This window comes from Triticum urartu, chromosome 3 (assembly GCF_003073215.2).
Source record: "Triticum urartu cultivar G1812 chromosome 3, Tu2.1, whole genome shotgun sequence".
In the NCBI taxonomy this organism is placed as follows: domain Eukaryota; kingdom Viridiplantae; phylum Streptophyta; class Magnoliopsida; order Poales; family Poaceae; genus Triticum; species Triticum urartu.
This window is the reverse complement of record NC_053024.1, coordinates 466,134,604-466,149,269: the sequence shown is the minus strand read 5'-3', so window position 1 is coordinate 466,149,269 and position 14,666 is coordinate 466,134,604. Positions and strand designations below refer to the sequence as shown.

General features: G+C 41.7%; 1 pseudogene; it reads left to right on the top strand.

The window, feature by feature from the left end:
• The first annotated feature begins 351 nt into the window (after window positions 1-351).
• On the top strand, window positions 352-2,771 carry LOC125546869 (annotated as a pseudogene).
• Window positions 2,772-14,666: the final 11,895 nt, after the last annotated feature.

The following is a 14,666-nucleotide window of genomic DNA, read 5'->3' as shown; positions in this document are numbered from 1 at the left end:
AAGTGTATATAGGCAGAATAGTTTTTTTTTTTGAGAGAGAACCAGGCAGAATAGGTATATACCTACGTCTACGTGGCTCCCCTGTAATAACTCAGATCGAAACACACTCGCGTGCGAGAGTTTTCGTTGCACACCTGGTTGCGTAGCTATAAGGCTCTGTGCGTAGGTGCGTCTCCAGCTACGTATAGTCTGCTGTGCTGACGGCCGTAAAGTAGTCAACCGGATAGTGAGCTGCGTCTCATCGGAAAGTAGACGACAAGTTGACACCTGCGCCGGCATCGATCATTGTACTTGTACGTGCGTGTTGTTCCCAAGGCGTACGTACGTAGGAGTACAAGCCAGTTGCTCTCAATGATCGTGGAAAAGTACTTCCGCGAGTCGCATCCTGAAATCGAGCCTGCGCCAACGCGTCTACTCTCCACAGGACCAACAGCACCCACATTCTCTCGACGCTCGGTTCGCCGCGCAGGTGGAGGCAGCGCTCTCGTGGCCAGAAGCGGGACGAATCGACGATTCCGGCGGCCTGCCGGCGGTGACGACCGGATCAGCGCCCTCCACGATGATCTGCTCCTCCTCGTCCTGCGACGCGACGACTCGCGCACGGCGCTCCGCACAGGGCTGCTATCCAGTCGCTGGGCGCGCCTCCCACGCGAGCTCCCTGCCCTCGACTTGAGGGTCGGCGACATACTGCCGCGGCGCTACCGCCGATGGGTCCTCCTCCACAGCCACATTTATCACAAGGGAACTTATATACTGTACAGACTCGACGGCATAAAGGAGCAGCTCATGCCTAACATCAGGAGATACCAGCGCCGCGCCATGCGCGCCTTGTCCAGACTCCAGATCCGTTAATAGCCTCTTGGACGCCGACGACAGCGCCCAAGCTCGCCGGAAAGTTGATAGGCTGAGGCTCGAGTTCTTCATCACCCACAAGGCCACAACACAGCCTGCATGAACCGGCTAATTTCCAAGGCCATGGATGCTTGGGGGATCAATGAACTCGAGGCTGTTGCTAAGCCAACTCACTGGCATCAAACAGTCCACACTTTTCCCAGCCATGGCCTCTGCCAAGATCCCCGCTCCTCATCCCTGAGGAGCCTTAAGCTTGGAGGTTGCCTGCTCCCGCCGCTGCACGACTACAGCGCGCTCTCTACGCTCGTCCTGCAACACATACCGGAGTTGTCCGGGGCAGCCTACGAGGGCATCTTCACCTCGTGCACGCGGCTACTCGTGCTGCACCTCCACTCCTGCAGTTGCACTCAGGACAAGGTCGTGGTGGTGGTGGATGCCCCCAGCTCAGAGATCGGAGAGCTCGTCGTCCACGAGTGCAAATTCTCGATGTGCCTCAGGGCACTTCCCAAACTCGAGAGCCTAGCCTCGATCGAGACCGGAGTGCACTTCGAATCAACTTCATTCCCCTGCCTCAGGCGATGGAACCTCGCATGTAACATCGGTGTCAGATTGGACGGATTGCGCCAATACTTTGCGCAGCACCTAGAACTGGATTTGTTTCTTGAATGCACCCCGGATATAAGCGACATGATTATCCGCTTCACCGGACCTGACAGATGGATCGAGCCGTCTAGCTCCCCGTCGTCATTACTGTTACCTAACCTCAGGCGGCTGCTGGTCGCCGATGTGCCTTCGTCCTGGGATGTGTCATGGCCCCGTCTTCTCCTTGAGGTGGCACCCTCCCTCGAGATCTTCCACATTCACATTGCCCCTTGCATGGAGGAGCCGGGCGATGAGATATCATGGCAGCCCGCAAAGCTTCGGCGGCATCACCTCAAGGAATTTGTAATGGCTGGTTTTGAGGGGACGGAAAGGCAGATTTACCTAGTCAAGTTTGTCATGGGAGTATGTACGGCATTGCGCCGTGTCGCCATGTTCAAGAGTGGACATGCTCTGGATAAGGGGCACTGGGACTGGGAGATGGTGACGCACCAAAGCACATGGACTGAAGAAGAGAAGGGCTCGTTGCTGGAGCAGATCACGGGTGGGGTTTCTTCCTCCACAACTCCTGTTCAACTCAACTTCGGCTGATGCACTCGTGTTTGTTCATGTCTCGCAAAGCCCCTTGCATACACAATGTTAGCTGTGTAAATCCCGAAAATCCAATTCGGCTTTTGGGAGCATATGCTCCTGCCCATGAAAAATGTTTTTTTTTCAAATATAAAAAAAAGAAAAAAGAAAAATAGATGTGCTCATTGTCACACCAAAACGCTAACTGCAAATTCTTAGAAGGAAAGCTTAAGTATTTCGATCTAAGCAAAAAAACAAGTTATTTTTTGTTTGGAGGTAACACTTTTTTTTTATCGACGAATCATCGTCATCCCGTTTCAATAACAAGAACATCTACAATTTTTTTTTTAGAATTTATAAATTTTATTTACTATTTATTTTGAATTTACTGTTCATTAGGGAGCATATGCTCCCAAGAGCCAAAACAACCCTCTTCTCTCTCTCTTTTTGTTGGGCTCTTTGGCCTTTTTTTCGTCACTTGAGAAAATGCTCTAATAATGAATACGATGATCATCACACTTTTATTTACTTACAACTCGATACTATAATATAAGACTCTATATGTATGCCTCTGGCGGTGTATCAGGATGTGCAATGATCTAGCATAACATGTATAAATAATAATAACGGTGGTTGAGCCACAAATACTATGTCAGCTATGTGATCATGCAAAGTAATATGACAATGATGATTTGTGTCATAAAAATGGAACGGTGGAAGTTGCATGGCAATATATTTTGGAATGACTATGGAAACACCATAATAGGTAGGTATGCATGCTATTTTGAGGAAGATATAAGGAGGCTTATGTGTGTTAAAGCATATCACATCACGGGGTTTGGATGCACCAGTGAAGTTTGCACCACATCTTAAGGTGAGAAAGGGCAATGCACAGTACCGAAGAGGTTAGGAAATTGCGGAAAGGTGAGATTGTGTATGATCCATGAACTCACATTAGTCATAAAGAACTCACATACTTATTGCTAAAGTTTATGAGCCTCAAAGTAAAGTACTACTACACATGCTCCCGACCTTCACGCAAAGGAATACACTCAATAATACATCATGATCCAACTTCATAGCATAACGGGAGACTATGCGTGCATGGGGAATCACAAACCTTAATACCAATATTCTTACTAAACCACAATTACTCACTAGCACAACCCACATAGTACCACCTTTATATCGCAAATCTATTACAAGGAATCAAACTTATCCTACTCAGTCATCTACATGATTTTTTCATTATATCCCTCTTGAATACCTATCATATTAGGACCAAATTCATAAGTTGCACTAATTGTCAGTACTATTATCAATTCTCAAAAAATATAAGTGAAGCATGAGAGTGCAACTATTTATTTAAAATGTAACTACTGTCGTGCTCTAAAAGATATAAATGAAGCACTAGAGCATCTGTCTGGCTCAAAAGATATAAGTGAAGCACATAAAGTATTCTAAGAAATCACGAATAATGTGTGTCCCTCTTAAAAAGGTGTGTTCAATAAAGATGACTATGACAACCTAAAAAGCAAACAAAGCAAAGACTCATATAATACATGACGCTCCAAGTAAAACTCATATCATGTGATAAATAAAAATATAGCTCCAAATAATATTACCCATAATTGGTAGAAGGAAGAGGGGATGCCTTCCAGGGCATCCCCAAGCTTAGATGCTTGGGAGTCCTTGAATATTACCTTGGGTTGCCTCGGACATCCCCAAGCTTAGGCTCTTGCCACTCCTTATTACTTTATCCATCGTGATCTCACTCAAAACTTGAAAACTTCAGCACACAAAACTCAACAAAACCTTCGCGAGACCCGTTAGTATAACAAAGCAAATCACTACTTTAGGTATTGTTCTAAACCCATTCATATTTTATTATTGCATTTTACCTACTGTATTCTAACTTCACCATGGCTTATACACCCGATACAATCCATAGATTCATCAAAACAAGCAAACAATGCAACGAAAATAGAATCTGTCAAAAATAGAACAGTCTATAATAATTCAAACAATGATCATACTTATGTAAGTCCAAAAATTCTTAAAAATTAGGACAACGTGGAAAATTTATATAAAAATATTGTGTAAAAAATTCAGAATTTTATCACGCTCCAACAAATTTTAACAATTCTGCTACTAGACGCAAAAGTTTCTGTTTTTCCACAGAATCAAAGCAACTATCATCCAAATCATCCCAAAGGATTTACTTGGCACAAACATTAATTTAAACACAAAAACACAATCATAATAGTAGGATAATTGTGTGCACACAAAATTATAGAAAAATAACTAGAAAAAATAAGATAACTATTGGGTTGCCTCCCAACAAGCACTATTGTTTTATGCCTCTAGCTAGGCGTAATGCATAGTTTCAAATGTTGTCATCCTTCAACTTAATTCCATAGGTTGCCCTCATAATAGATTCATATGGGGGCTTAATCCTCTTTCTACAAAATTGTTCCATACCCTTCTTTAACATAAACTGAAATTTTATATTCCCTTCTTTCATATCAATAATAACACCTATTGTTCGTAGGAAAGGCCTACCAAGTATTATGGGACAAGACAGATTGCAATAAATATCAAGCACAATGAAATCAAAGGGCACATAATTCCTATTTGCAAGAATAAGAACATCATTTATTCTACCCAAAGGTTTCTTAATAGTGGAATCCACTAAGTGCAAATTAAGAGAACATTCATCCATATTGGTAAAACCTAGCACATCACATGGAGATTTTGGTATTGTGGAAACGCTAGCACCCACATCACATAAAGCATTACACTCATAATTTTTTATTTTAACTTTAATGGTAATTTCCCACTCATCATATAATTTCCTAGGTATTGAAACCTTCAATTCTAACTTTTCTTCTAAAGCTTTCATCATCGCTTCTACAATATGATTAGCAAAAGCCTTATTTTGTTCATAAGCATTGGGTGAATTTAGCATGGATTTCAAACAAGGAAATGCACTCGATTAAAGAACAACTATCATAATTAAAATCCTTGAAATCCAAAATAGTGGGCACATTGCTATTTAAAGTTTTGACCTCTCCAAACCCACTTTTATCAATTTTTTCATTAAGATTTCCACCCTCCGAACTATGGGGACGCCTTCTAGGTAAAGTTGACTCTTCTTAGGTCCACTTTTCATCAAGTGTAATATTACTAAACAAAGATTCAATGTGTGTAACACCAATCATTTTAATATCTTCATCATTATAGTACGATAAAACCGGGCGGAATCTCTTTTGCTAAGAATTCTCGCTTAGCCCTCAACCTAGCGGCTCTTTCTTTACTTTCATCTATGGAGACATAAATAGATTTAATTGTTTCATTAATATCAAGCTTGTGTGCCAAAATTTTAGATTTAAGATTTTTCACATCATGAACAATTATATCCATATTCCTAGACATATCTCTTGGGGAACGTAGCATGCAATTTCAAAAAAATTCCTACAATCACGCAAGATCTATCTAGGAGATGCATATAAACGAGAGGGGAAGAGTGTGTCCACGTACCCTCGTAGACCAAAAGCGGAAGCGTTAGGTTAACGCGGTTGATGTACTCGAACATCTTCACGATCCAACCGATCTAGTACCAAACGTACGGCACCTCCGAGTTCAGCACATGTTCAGCTCGATGACGTCCCTCGAACTTTTGATCCAGCAGAGGGTCGAGGGAGAGTTCCGTCAGCACGGTGGCGTGGTGACGGTGATGGTGATGTGATCTGCGCAGGGCTTCGCCTAAGCACTACGATGCTATGACCGGAGGAGTAAACTATGGAGGGGGCACCACACACGGCTAAGAGAACAATTGATGTGCTATGGGGTGCCCCCTACCCCGTATATAAAGGAGGGGAGGATGAGGCCGGCCACCAAGGGGCGCGCCATGGGTGTGAGTCCTACTAGGACTCCACTCCTAGTAGGATTCGCCCCCCCTTTGCCTTTCTCATCGGAGGGGAAAAGGAAGGAGAGGGAGAGGGAAAGGGGGGCGCCGCCCCCTCCCCTAGTCCAATTTGGACTCCCATGGGGGGGGCCACCCCTTGCGGGCTCCCCTCTCTCTCCACTAAGGCCCACGTAGGCCCAATACTTCCCTGGGGGGTTCCGGTAACCCCTTGGTACTCCGAAATATACCTGAACCTTTCCAAAACCATTCCGGTGTCCGAATATCATCGTCCAATATATTAATATTTACCTCTCGGCCATTTCGAGACTCCTCGTCATGTTCGTGATCTCATCCGGGACTCCGAACAAACTTTGGTCACCAAAACACATAACACATAATACAAATCTTCATCGAACATTAAGCGTGCGGACCCTACGGGTTCGAGAACTATGTAGACATGACCGAGACACATCTCCGGTCAATAACCAATAGCGGAACCTGGATGCTCATATTGGTTCCTACATATTCTATGAAGATCTTTATCGGTCAAACCGCAATAACAACATACGTTATTCCCTTTGTCATCGGTATGTTACTTGCCCGAGATTCGATCGTCGGAATCCTCATACCTAGTTGATATGTCTCCAATGTATCTATAATTTTTTATTGTTCCATGCTATTATATTATCAACCTTGGATGTCTTATAAGCATTTATATGCTATTTTATATGATTTTTGGGACTAACCTATTAACCTAGGGCCCAGTGCCAGTTTCTGTTTTTTTCCATGTTTTTGAGTTTTACAAAAAAGGAATACCAAACGGAGTCCAATTGACATGCCAATTTGTGACAATTTTTTATGGACCAAAAGAAGACCTCGGAGTAAAAGAGTTGGGCCAGAAGAGTCCCGGGCCGTCCACGAGGGTGGGGGCGCCCCCCGGGCGCGTGGACCTACCTCGTGGATGACTCGGGCACCTTCTTGACGTGAGACCCACGCCAAAAATTCCTATAAATCCAGAAACCTCCAAAAAGTAATCTAGATCAAGAGTTCCGCCGCCAGAAGCCTTCGTAGCCATCGAAAACGAATCTAGACCCATTCCAGCACCCTGCCGAAGGGGGGAATCCCTCTCCAGTGGCCATCTTCATCATCCCGGCGCTCTCCATGATGAGGAGGGAGTAGTTCACCCTCCGGGCTGAGGGTATGTACCAGTAGCTGTGTTTTATCTCTCTCTCTCTCTCTCTCGTGTTATTGATTCAGAATGATCTTGATGTATCGCGAGCTTTGCTATTATAGTTGGATCTTATGGTTTTTCTCCCCCTCTACTCTCTCGTAATGGATTGAGTTTTCCCTTTGAAGTTATCTTATCGGATTGAGTCTTTAAGGATTTGAGAACACTTGATGTATGTCTTGCATGTGCTTATCTGTGGTGACAATGGGATATCATGTGATCCACTTGATGTATGTTTTGGTGATCAACTTGCGAGTTCCGTGACCTCGTGAACTTATGCATAGGGGTTGGCACATGTTTTCATCTTGACTCTCCGGTAGAAATTTTGGGGCACTCTTTGAAGTTCTTTGTGTTGGTTGAATAGATGAATCTGAGATTGTGTGATGCATATCGTACAATCATACCCATAGATACTTGAGGTGACATTGGAGTATCTAGGTGACATTAGGGTTTTGGTTGACTTGTGTCTTAAGGTGTTATTCTAGTACGAACTCTATGATAGATTGAACGGAAAGAATAGCTTCGTGTTATTTTACTACGGACTCTTGAATAGATCGATCAGAAAGGATAACTTTGAGGTGGTTTTGTACCCTACAATAATCTCTTCGTTTGTTCTCCACTATTAGTGACTTTGGAGTGACTCTTTGTTGCATGTTGAGGGATAGTTATATGATCCAATCATGTTATTATTGTTGAGAGAACTTGCACTAGTGAAAGTATGAACCCTAGGCCTTGTTTCAACGCGTTGCAATACCGTTTGTGCTCACTTTTATCATTAGTTACATTGCTGTTTTTATATTTTTAGATTACAAAAACCTTTATCTACCATCCATATTGCACTTGTATCAACATCTCTTCGCCGAACTAGTGCACCTATACAATTTACCATTGTATTGGGTGTGTTGGGGACACAAGAGACTCTTTGTTATTTGGTTGCAGGGTTGTTTGAGAGAGACCATCTTCATCCTACGCCTCCCACGGATTGATAAACCTTAGGTCATCCACTTGAGGGAAATTTGCTACTGTCCTACAAACCTCTGCACTTGGAGGCCCAACAACATCTACAAGGAGAAGGTTGTGTAGTAGAGATCACTAGTTTAATCTCGTCACCGGCAAGTCTCTTTACTCGTTCCGTAATGCATCATTCTGTAACTAACTCGTTAGTCACATTGCTTGCAAGGCTTATAATGATGTGCATTACCGAGAGGGCCCAGAGATACCTCTCCGATACTCGGAGTGACAAATCCTAATCTTGATCTATGCCAACCCAACAAACACCTTCGGAGACACCTGTAGAGCATCTTTATAATCACCCAGTTATGGTGTGACGTTTGATAGCACACAAGGTGTTCCTCTGGTATTCGTGAGTTGCATAATCTCATAGTCAGAGGAATATGTATAAGTCATGAAGAAAGCAATAGCAATAAAACTTAACGATCATTATTCTATGCTAACGGATGGGTCCTTTCCATCACATCACTCTACTAATGATGTGATCCCGTTCATCAAATGACAATAGATGTCTATGGTCAGGAAACTTAACCATCTTTGATTAACGAGCTAGTCAAGTAGAGGCATACTAGGGACACTTTGTTTTGTCTATGTATTCACACATGTATCAAGTTTCCGGTTAATAAAATTCTGGCATGAATAGTAAACATTTATCATGGTATAAGGAAATATAAATAAGAACTTTATTATTGCCTCTAGGGCATATTTCCTTCAATATCATCAAGTTTACTCAATTTTTCTTCTATCGCAGCATTGAAAACTTTTTGAGCATTAATAAATTCTTCAATATTACTCTCAAGATCAGAGGGCATATCCTATTATTATTATTATTATTATTATTATTATTATTATAATGACCATAGGAATTGCCATAATTTTTAGAGGAATTTCCAGGAAATGGCATAGGATTAAAATTACCTATATAAGATTTACTGTTGAAATTATTTCGTGAGGCAAAATTCACATCTATGGGATAATTATTGCTCAATAAAAGTAGACAATGGCACATAATTAGGATTAATATGAGCATTTTTACTAGCAACCATTTTCATAAGCGCAACTACTTTATCACTCAAAGTACTAATTTCTTCAACAGAATTCACTTTTTTGCAAGTGGGAGTTCTTTCAATATGCCATTGTGAAGAATTTGCCATAATATTATCAAGAAATTTGTAGATTCTCCTAATGTGATTTTCATAAAACTACCACCCGCGGCGGAATCTAAAAGATTTCTAGAGACAAAATTTAATCCCGCATAAAAATTTGTATGATTGATAACCCACAAGTATAGGGGATTAATTATAGCCTCTTTCGATAAGTAAGAGTGTTGAACCCAACGAGGAGCTAAATGTAGAACAAATATTCCCTCAAGTTCTATTGACCACCGATACAACTCTGCGCACACTTAATGTTCGCTTTACCTAGAACAAGTATGAAACTAGAAGTACTTTGTAGGTGTTGTAGGATAGGATTGCAAAATAATAAAGAGCACGTAAATAAAAACTAGGGGCTATTTAGATAAATACAAAACTAAGTTAGTTTTAGTAGAGAGCTTTTTGTCACGAGAAAGTTATTTGTCCCTAGGCAATCGATAACTAGACCGGTAATCATTATTGCAACTTTATATGAGGGAGAGGCATAAGCTAACATACTTTCTCTTCCTGGATCATATGCACTTATAATTGGAACTCTAGCAAGCATACGCAACTACTAAAGATCATTAAGGTAAACCCAACCATAGCATTAAAGTATCAAGTCCTCTTTATTCCCATACGCCATGACCCACGTATCTGTGTTTGTGTTTCAGTCACTCACGCAACACAGACAATAAGCAAATCATGAGCATATTGCAAACCCTACAATGGGGATCCCTCATGCTTGCGCGACACGGAGAGCACCATAGGACATCACCAATAATAAAATGTGCAACTCAAACCAATCACGATCATCAATCAACCCATAGGACAAAATGGATCTACTCAAACATTATAGGATAGCCATACATCATTGGAAATAATATATAGCGTTGAGCACCAATTTTAAGTAGAGATTACAGTAGGGAGAAGAGGTGTTACATCGCTGCATAGAGGAGGAGAGAGTCGGTGATGACAGCGGCGAAGTTGTTGGTGTAGATTGTCGTTGCGATGATGGCCCCGGCGGCGTTCCGACGCCTTCGGGAGATAGGGGGAGAGAGCCCACCTTCTTCTTCTTCTTCTTCCTTGACCTTCCCCCTAGATGGGAGAAGGGTTTCCCCTCTGGTCCTTGGCTTCCATGGCGGTGGAGGGTCGGGAGCCCCTCCGAGATTGGATCTCTCTCTATGTTTCCTTCTGTTTCTGCGCTCCCCGATTCTGGCCTTTCACCGTTTCTTAAATTCCCAGACATCCGTAACTCCGATTGGGCTGAAATTTTAACGCGATTTTTATCCGGATATTAGCTTTCTTGCGCTAGAAGAAGGGCACCAACCACCTTACGGAGTGTCCACAAGGACCAGAGGCACGCCCTACCCCCTGGGGCGTGCCCTCCGTCCTTGTGGGCCCCTCGGGCATTGTCTCACGTTGATTCTTTTTCCAAAAAATCACATATATTCCAAAAAAATCTCCGTAAGTTTTTATCCCGTTTGGACTCCGTTTGATATAGATTTTCTGCGAAACAAAAAACATGCAACAAACAGGAACTGGCACTGGGCATTGGATCAATATGTTAGTCCCAAAAAATAGTATAAAAAGTTGCCAAAAGTATGTAAAAGTTGTAGAATATTGGCATGGAACAATAAAAAATTACAAATACGACGGAGACGTGTCAGCATCCCCAAGCTTAATTCCTGCTCGTCCTCGAGTAGGTAAATGGTAAAAAGATAATTTTTGATTTGGAATGCTACCTAGCATAATCTTGATCATATAATCTAATCATGGAATGAATATTAAGACACGAGTGATTCAAAGCAATAGTCTATCATTTGACATTAAGATAACAATACTTCAAGCATACTAATAAAGTAGTCATGTCTTCTCAAAATAACATGGCCAAAGAAAGTTCATCCCTACAAAATCATATAGTTTGGCTATGCTCCATCTTCATCACACAACATGTTCAAATCATGCACAATCCCGACGACAAGCCAAGCAATTGTTTCATACTTTAGTATTCTCAAACTTTTTCAAATTTCACACAATGCATGAGAGTGAGCCATGGATATACTCACTATAGGTGGAATAGAATATGATGGTGGAGGTTGTGTGGAGGAGACAAAAATGAAGAAATTCTCACATCGACGCAGCTAATCAACGGGCTATGGAGATGCCCATCAATTGATGTCAATGCGAGGAGTAGGGATTTCCATGCAACGGATGCACCAGAGTTATAAGTGTATGAACGCTCAAACTGAAAACTAAGTGGGTGTGCATCCAACTTGCCTACTCATGAATACCTTGGGCATTTGAGGAAGCCCATCATCGGAATATACAAGCCAAGTTCTATAATGAAAATTCCCACTAGTATATGACAGTGATAACTCAAGAGACTCTCTATATGAAGAACATGGTGCTACTCTGAAGCACAAGTGTGGTAAAAAGATAGTAGAACTGCCCCTTCTCTCTTTTTCTCTTTTTTTGGCTTCTTTTTTATTTTATTTTTTGTCTGGAGTCTCATCCCGACTTGTGGGGAATCATAGTCTCCATCATCCTTTCGTCATTGGGACAATGCTCTAATAATGATGATCATCACACTTTTATTTACTTACAACAATATTACAACTCGATATCTAGAACAATATGACTCTATATGACTGCCTCTGGTAATGTACTAGGATGTGCAATGATCTAGCGTAGCAAAGATATAAAAAAACGGACAAGCCATGAAAATATCATGCTAGCAATCTTACAACCGTGTAGAGAATATGACAATGAACACTCAAGTCATGTATACGGTGATGATGGAAGTTTCATGGCAATATATCTCGGAATGGCTATGAAAATGCCATGATAGGTAGGTATGGTGGCTGTTTTGAGGAAGATATAAGGAGGCTTATGTGTGATAGAGTGTAGCGTATCACGAGGTTTGGATGTGATACGTCCATTTTGCATCACGTTTTGTTACTGTTATTTATAATGTTTTTATCCATAATAATGCTTTTTGGAGTAATTCTAATGCCTTTTCTCTCATAATTTGCAAGGAATACACCAAGAGGGAGAATTCCGGTAGCTGGAAATCTGGACCTGGAAAAGCTACGTCAGGCCACCTATTCTGCACAACTCCAAATGGGCTAAAACTTTACGGAGATTTTTTATGGATTATTTCAGAAATATTGGAGTCAATAAATACCATAGGGGGCCCACCAGGTGGGCACAACCCACCTGGGCGCGCCAGGCCCCCCTAGCGCGCCCTCGTGGGTTGTGGCCTCCTGGGCCCATCTCCGGTGCCCATCTTTTGGTATATAAGTGGTTTTGATCTAGAAAAAAATAAGGATCGGACTTTCGGGATGAAGCGCCGCCGCCTCGAGGCAGAACTTGGGCAGGAGCACTTTTGCCCTCAGGCGGAGCGATTCTGCCGGGGGAACTTCCCTCCCGGAAGGGGGAAATCATCATCATCATCATCATCATCATCACCAACAACTCTCCCATCTTGGGGAGGGCAATCTCCATCAACATCTTCACCAACACCATCTCATCTCAAACCCTAGTTCATCTCTTGTATTCGATCTTGTTACCAGAACTATAGATTGTTGCTAGGGGTGACTAGTAGTGTTGATTACATCTTGTAGTTGATTACTACATTGTTTATTTGGTGAAAGATTATATGTTAAGATCCATTATGCATATTGATACCCCTCTGATCTTGAGCATGATTATTATTTGTGAGTATTTACTTTTGTTCTTGAGGTCACAAGAGAAATCATGTTGCAAGTAATCATGTGAATTTGATATGTGTTCGATATTTTGATAGTATGTATGTTGTGATTCCCTTAGTGGTGTCATGTGAACATCGACTACATGACACTTCACCATATTTGGGCCTAAGGGAATGCATTGTGGAGTAGTCAATAGATGGTGGGTTGCGAGGGTGACAGAAACTTAAACCCCAGTTTATGCACTACTTTGTAAGGGACCGATTGGATCCTAGAGTTTAATGATATGGTTAGAATTTATTCTTAATACTTTTCTCGTACTTGGGGATGCTTGCGGGAGGGTTAATAATAAGTAGGAGTCTTGTTCAAGTAATAACAACACCTAAGCACCGGTCCACCCATATATCAAATTATCGAAGTAGCAAACACAAATCAAACCAACATGATGAAAGTGACTAGATGAAATTCCCGTGTACCCTCAAGAACGCTTTGCTTATTATAAGAGACCGTTTTGGCCTGTCCTTTGCCTCAAAAGGATTGGGCTACCTTGCTGCATACTTGTTACTATTATTGTTACTTGCTCATTACAAACTATCTTGCTATCAAACTACTCGCTACTTACAATTTCAGCACTTGCAGACACTACCTTACTGAAAACTACTTGCCATTTCCTTCTGCTCCTCGTTGGGTTCGACACTCTTACTTATCGAAAATTGCTACAATTGATCCCCTATACTTGTGGGTCATCAAGGCTATTTTATGGTGCCATTGCCGGGGAGTGAAGCGCCTTTGGTAAGTGGAATTCGATAAGGAAACATTTATATAGTGTGCTGAAATTTATTGTCACTTGTTACTATGGAAAACAATCCTTTGAGGGATATGTTCGGGGTATCTTCACCTCGTCCGGAACCACAATTAGTTACCCCTCAACCTACAACACCTACTGAAAATATTGAATATGAAATTCCTTCGAGTATGATAGAACAACTGCTAGCTAATCCTTATGCAGGTGATGGAACCGAACATCCCGATATGCACTTGATATATGTGGAACAAATTTGTGGATTGTTTAAGCTTGCAGGTTTACCCGGAGATGAGGTGATGAGAAAGGTTTTCCCTTTATCTTTGAAGGTAAAAGCATTGGCATGGTATAGGCTATGCAATGATATTGGATCATGGAATTGGAATCGTTTGAAATTGGAGTTCCACCAAAAAATTTATCCTATGCATCTAGTTCATCGTGATCGGAATTATATATATAATTTTTGGCCTCGTCAAGGAGAAAGTATCGCTCTAGCTTTGGGGAGGCTTAAGTCAATGTTATATTCATGCCCCAATCATGAGCTCTCAAGAGAAATTATTATCCAAAATTTCTATGCTCGGCTTTCTCGTAATGATCAAACCATGCTTGATACTTCTCGTGTTGGTTCTTTTATGAAGAAGACTATTGAATTCCAGTGGGATCTTTTGTAAAGAATTAAACACAACTCTGAAGATTGGGAACTCGACGAAGGTAAAGAGTCAGGTATTAAACTTAAGTATGAGTGTGTTAAATCTTTTATGGATACCGATGCTTTTCAAAAGTTTAGCACTAAATATGGACTTGATTCTGAGATAGTAGCCTCCTTTTGTGAATCATTTGATACTCATGTTGA